Source organism: Pseudonaja textilis, chromosome Z (genome assembly GCF_049901715.1).
Source record: "Pseudonaja textilis isolate UNSWEBS1 chromosome Z, rPseTex1.2, whole genome shotgun sequence".
Lineage (NCBI taxonomy): Eukaryota > Metazoa > Chordata > Lepidosauria > Squamata > Elapidae > Pseudonaja > Pseudonaja textilis.
In genome coordinates, this window is record NC_142008.1 from 111463329 (window position 1) to 111470661 (window position 7333).

A 7333-nucleotide genomic window follows, 5' to 3' on the forward strand; every position below is an offset into this window, starting at 1 on the left:
CACTCCTATGAAGGGAGATCCAATATCCTCCAGCTAGCAACATTGTCATAGTTGTGACACCAGAATTGTAATTTTCCCATCTCTAGATGTGTAAAACATGTATTTAATGGATTTGTCAGTGAAGGATGAGACATATGTCTGGCTCTGGAGTTTTAAAAGACTGGAAAATTTTCATGAACTGATAAGGGTGGTAGTGGTAATTTCAATTCTGTACAATCAGTGGCGGATTAAGGCTCATTGCACCCTAAGCACTGACAAATCTTGATGCCACCCTCCTTTGTACATACTGTACAATTGAAGCCAAGCTTAGGCTACATAATTTTTTTGTGGTTCCTCCTTTGGGCCTAAGTGCCTAAGCATGTGCTTAGTCTGCTTAATGCTTAATACATCACTATATACAACAAAGCATCAATATTATATAAATATATTTGCTTTATTCTTGGTGCTGTTTTTAATAATGGAAAATAAAGATACTAAATTCATTGGTCCGTTCTATATGTACTGTAAAATGAAATACTGGTTGGTAGTCCTTTATCTTCATTTGCGTGGAGGTAGTAACCAGCACACCAATATTTCCTTGATTCAATGTATTAGATTTTTGTGAGTTCTTGGAAGATCTGCACTGTGAAATTGAAGATGAAATGAGCCCTTATTTGAGACTGCTCACTCCCTTGTCTCTGACATTGACCCACGAGCCACTTTTGATGATTTAGTACAACCAGTGACAAAGTTCTCTCAAATATATAACAATTTCAGAATAAGTTGAGGCACATTTCAATCTGAAATTTCCATCCATCAGAATTTTGGACATATGGTTGAGGCAAGCTAAGTTATAATTCTTCTTCCAGCATTTCTTCACCCAGCATTTATGGGACAATTTTTAGGTATACCATCTCCCTTTTATTTATGTTTCCTGGCAGACTCTACAGCTTTTCATCTGAAAAGGATGAAGAATATCATATGCAAAATGTGTCTGAAATAGCATACCCATTTGGATGTACACTCCATGAATGTCAATGCTTCCTTAGAGAGTTGAAATTACAGGCAGTTTTGACATGACTTGGTCATTTTTACAGCCATTTGGAGTTATGTAGGCCTTGGAACGGATGCTGTAAAGCTTGTACCAAAAGTGCTTTTTCAAGAGGCAACTGGACTTGCTGGTTTTTCTTTGAAGACATTTTGCTTCTCATTCAGAAAGCTTCTTTAGCTCTTCAGAGAAGAGAAGAAGCTTCAGAGAGCTGAAGAAGCTTCTTGGATGAGAAGCAAAATGTCTTCAAAGAAAAAAACAGACAGCACAGTTTCCTCTTGAAAAAGCACCTTTGGGACAACCATGACTTGAATGACTGAGAATCTCCGTAGGTATTTACAGCCTGCAAAACACTTCCAACTGTTGCAGAATGTTGCTCCCTTCCTCACATAACCTCACTTCACCCACTGAGCAACCAGTTCGCATTTACAACTCATTGTAGTGTCCCACAATCACATAACTGCAATTTGTGCCAATATCTTTTGCAGTTTTCTGGCCCCCAAACGCCACCCATTCAGAAGAATGGATTTGCTTATTGCCCACACAGTTCGCTTAACAATTGCAGTGACTTCCTTAGTGACTGCCAAAAAAAAAAAAAGTAAGAAAAACACATCTGGTCATATGGGTGCCTCAACTTACAACTGCCTCAACTTACGACCAGATTTCTGGTCCCAATTGTAGTCATAAATTGAGGACTGCCTGTAAGGGATTTTAACGAGAGGTGGTATTCAGCAGGTTCTGACCAGTTCTGGAGAACTGGTAGCAGAAATTTTGAGTAGTTTGAAGAACTGGCAAATACCACAGACTGGAGATTTTACATATCCTCCCTCTGCTACGTCCACAGAATTGGTAGTAAATTTTTTTGAATCCCACCACTGATTTGTCTCCAAAAAGTGACAGGCTATAAATATATGCTTACATATATTTCTTGTTGATTGATTATATTTAAAGGAATTAACTATTTTAAAAGAGTCCATGCATCATAATTTTAAATCTCATTGAATAATAACAAAACCAAACTAAAGGATATTGCATGAATAATATTAACCTGATGCATCAATGAATAAAGTGTATGGTAGCTTCCAAATATTGTTTATTACATGATTTTTGTAGAAAGGAAAGAGTATAAAATATGACATACTTACACTCTGGAGAGTGAAGTTTGGCAGATTAGAACATTATCGGTTCCATTTCTCAATTCATTTTGCATTCTTTTACAATAAAGACAACAAAACAGTTTCCTCAGAGAAGAACAGAAAATAAAGTTAGAGGATAACAAAAGGGCAAAATTTAGGTCAAATTGCTAAACCGTAATATAGGATGTCTTTGGTCCTTGATTCCAGAAGTCCCAGTCTAAAATTATATTATTGGCGACCAGCCATATAATAATTCTCATCTTATAGAACTGACACAAGCATAAAAATAAAGTCCAAAGCACACTCGACCACTGAGGGGAAAAGATTGATGAAAAATATACTATTTGAGATGCCATAAAATGGGAAATATTTTGAAGGCATGAGGTTCATCTGAAGGCCCTGGGTTGCACTGATAGGGGCTCCTTTTCAAGGGCATCTATGTTGTTAAGACTACACAACAACTTTTTCTCTGGTAATATTACACTACTAACTAGAGCATACAAAACATTTACTAGCCCAATACACGAATACAGCTCATCAGTCTGAAACCCATTACCTATCTGATATTAACACAGTTGAGAAAGTCCAGAAATATTTCACAAGAAGAGTTCTCCTCCCTCTATTTGTTGCAGAATACCTTATGCTACCAGACTCGAAATTCTAGACCTAGAAAATCTAGAACTACACGGCCTTCGGTCCGATCTAAGTATAGTATATAAAATCATACATTGCAATGTCCTACCAGTCAATGAATACTTCAGCTTCAACCATAACAACACATGAGCAAACAATAGATACAAACTCAAGGTTAATCGCACCAAACTTGATTGCAGGAAATAGGACTTCAGCAACAGAGTGGTCAATGTCTTGAATACTCTACCTGACTCTGTGGTTTCTTCCCCAAACCCACAAAACTTTAACCTTAGATTGTCTACTATTGACCTCACCCCTTTCCTAAGAGGTCTGTAGGGGGTGTGCATAAGCGCACCAACGTGCCTACTGTCCCTGTCCTATTGTGTCTTTTATATATATTTTTATTTTTCTTATATGTATCCATGTATTCATAACTATATTTTTGCTTATACCTATTATCTTGTAAGCAATTGACCAATAAAAAATAAAATAAAATAAAAATGAAATGGTTGCCTTTGAATCTTCTGAAATTCCTTCTATAATGTGAGATACTTTGAAGACCTCTCTGGTTTTCTTCTTAAGGAGTTGTATATGATGGGATTAAAAACACATACCCTATACTGTGTTCTTAGTATATGCAGAAAATTCTGCTTTTGGGAATTCTGCAGAATGATAATCTGGGAATAATTTTGACATGACAGTGATGGTCTCATAATTCAAGTTCATCACAATAAAATAGGATGTACCAACTAAGAAGGCTTTCTATACTTCTGTTCAGGAAGTCTCAAGATGGCCAGAAGTTCAGGAATGCTACAATGATAAACATCCAGAGTGCCAAGATCACATTCAAGCAGAGAAGAAGGATGTAATAGAATAATAGAGTTGGAAGGGACCTCAGAGTCTAGTCCAACCGCAATATACAGTACAACTCAGGATGAGCCTCCTTCAAGATGAGGCTGCTTATAAATGAAATGGTTAATTTCTTTGGATCTACAAAAATGTAACATGGACAATACCTGAACTCCTAGGAATGCTATGGTGAGGTAGCGGTACTTACAGAAGCATCTATTGAATAGTATGCCTGTCAATAAGAAATACTATAATGAAAGTACTAAATGAAATCATTCACTGGGACCAAAATGGGTTTGTGCCAAAATGACACTTAAAGAACAATACAAGAATGTTAATGGATGTGTTGGAAAATTACAAGGCACATCCCTAGAGGCAAGTGGTGCTGATATTTGTGGATGCACAAAAAGCATTCGATAACCTAAATTGGCAATTTCTTATTAATCAATTGAACATGATGAAATTTGGAGAAAAAATTGTAGGGATGATTAGGGGAATATATATTACACAAACAGCAAAAAATAATAATAATAAGTGGAGAAACAACAGATAAATTTAACATAGCTAAAGGGGCAAGATAGGGATGCCTGCTACCCCCACTATTATTCATCCTATCAGTGGAGGTATTATTGACCTATATTAGGCAAACACAAGAAATAAAAAGATTGAAAATTAAAAAGAAAGAATATAAGGCAAAAGTCTTTGCAGACAATTCAGTGTTTATTTTAAAAGACCCACTAGAGACAGGAAGTTTATTAATACAAAACATAGAAGAATTCAGCAAGGTAGCAGGGTTTAAATAAAGATAAAAACAAAAATAATAACTAAGAATCTTACTGCAAGTCAGAAAAAAGAATTGGAGGAAAAACTGGGGATCCAGAGGGTCAAAAGAGTGAAGTATCTTGCAATTTGGCTGACGGCCAAATGGTCCTCTAGAAAAGAGGACAATTATAATAAATTAATACAACAAATAGAAAAAGATTTGGATAATTGGACGAAATTACAAATATCATTAATTGGAAGAATTGGCACCATTAAAATGAACATATTACCCAAAATCCTGTTCCTCTTCCAAAGAGTTTCAATAAAATTAGGAAGAATTTTTTTTGAAGAATTAAATAAACTAATAACAAAATTTATCTGGCAAGGGAAGAAACCCCAAATAAAATTAAAGCTTATACAGGATAGTAGAGATAAGGGAGGCTTTGGATTCCCAGGCTGGGAACTTTACTATCAGGCCGCAGCCATGACGTGGCTTAGAGATTGGATAAATTTAAACAATAAAAGAATACTAACAATAGTGGCCATAATCTACAACTTGGCTGGCATGCATTCATTTGGGATGGGAAAAATAAACCACACTCATATTTCCAGAGACATCAAGTGAGGGATTCCCTGCTATACGTATAGGAAAAAAATCAAGAAAAACCATTATATGAAAATCCAAATTTGGCTATCGACTATGAAGGCAATGATATATCCCAATGTTTTAGATTTCAATAAGGTAGTAAGATACAAAGAGCTATTGGATGAGAAAGGAGAATTAAAATCAAACCAGGAGTTAAAGGCCCAAGAAACTGAGATTGACTGGTGGCCTTATTTACAAATTTGGACAAGGTACAAAAAAGATTTAGAACAACACAGCTTCTAAAAAGACAAACAGAAATTAGATAAAACAATACAAGGAACAGGGGAAAAATGATCACCAAAGCATATAATTATCTTTTAAGATTTAAAATGGAGGAAGAAACAGCAAAAGAGGCTATAGTAATATGGGCCAAAATTTTTGGGTACAGCATTGAATTGGAACATTGGGAAAAATTGTGGGAGAAAAACTATAAGTCAACAATGTCAGCTGCCACAAAGAAAATCTGTACAAAATATTCTACCACTGGCATTTACCCCCAGCAAGATTCCAAACAGATCAGCAAAATGCTGGAGATGTAACTATAAACAAGGAACTTCTTTCACATGTGGTGGACCGGTCCTAAAGCTAGCAAATACTGGCTAAAAGTAAAGAATTGATTAGAAGAAATTATTAAACAAAAAACTGAGATGAAACCAGAACTATTTTTATTGGGCATACTAAAACAAAACATCTGCAAAAACCTGCAATACATTATGATACATATAATAAAAATGGGCAGAATTGCCTTCACTCAAAACTGGAAACAAGATAACACTCCCTCTGACATAATGGTCATAAGAAAGATTCTTGAGTGTGCAGAGATGGATAGGTTAACTATGGAGTTAAAAGACAGAGAAAAAATGGAATACTATAAGTTTTGGAATGTATCGTATCAGTGGTTAGAGAAGAGATGTAAAGTTGTTACATGAAGGAGATATAGGAGATATAGTAAAATGGGGACGTATTGTATATATATTTGAAAATATTATAAGTTAAAGGTGGGAAAAAACTATATAACAAAATAGAATAGTAACAATTATGTCAATATGAGTGAATACTGTAACCTGAACATTGTAATGAGTGTAAATGTGGTGTTTTAATTTGAAATATGACTAATAAAATTTTACTTTGAAAAAAAAAGAAAGAAAGAGTATAATGATAAGACATTATATTTACAGGAAAACAAATCACATAGAATGATGAGAGATAAAAATAAGTCTAAAAATAGGGTTTTAAAGCATAGTTCTTGACTCTGAATCCTGTAAGATATTTTCAGACTTTCAAAGCCTTGCATGAATCATATTATTGGTTTTAATTTACATCAGTGTTTTCCAAATTTGGCTACTTTAAGAAATGTGGACTTGCAAAAGTGGAAGCTAAAGTTCACTTATTTTAAAGTGGCCATGTTCAAAAATCCTTGGTTTACATCATTAATTTACATCATAGAAGTAAATTAAAATAGATATTTTCTTTAGGTCTTTCTTTTGCAATGGGAATTAGAAGGGTTTTGTGACATTTGTTCAATTCCATGAAAGCAAATCTCATCTGTTTGGGAGATGAATAGATATACTTGAAAAATCCCAGTGCCCCAATCAAAAATAAAAAAGATTATATGCCAAAGGGATCTTATACTGCTGTTTCCTGTTTTTTTGTTCTTGTCAATCAGAAAGATCGGCAGTTTGAATCCCTAGCACCACGTAACAGAGTGAGCTGCCGTTATTTGTCCCAGCTTTTGCCAACCTAGCAGTTCGAAAGCATGTAAAAATGCAAGTAGAAAAATAGGTGCCACTTTTGGTGGGAAGGTAACAGTGTTCCATGCACCTTCAGCATTTAGTCATGCTGGCCACATGTCTGTGAGACATCTTCGGACAGCGCTGGCTCTTTGGCTTTGTAATGGAGATGAGCACCACCCCCTAGAACTGGAAACGACTAGCACGTATGTGTGAAGGGAACCTTTACCTTTATCTGTTTTTTTGCAGTTCCACTCCAAAATATGTAAAAACTCAAGAGAAGCTGAATGGAGCATAAGGCTCATTATATTCTATCACCTTTATTCAGAGGATCAGTTATTTCTGAAGGATTAAAGCATTAAGAATAACCTTGTATGAAGACCCTTGCTTCTCTTGAAGAAATACATTATCCAAATTCCTTTGTGCTTTATTCCAAATGCTTGATGAATTACCATATTTACCAGACTCTCTTTCCTTCTGGTTTATATAGATACTGATAATCTCTTTACTTTTCTCTGCTTTTTATATCATCCGACTTTCAACTTGTCTG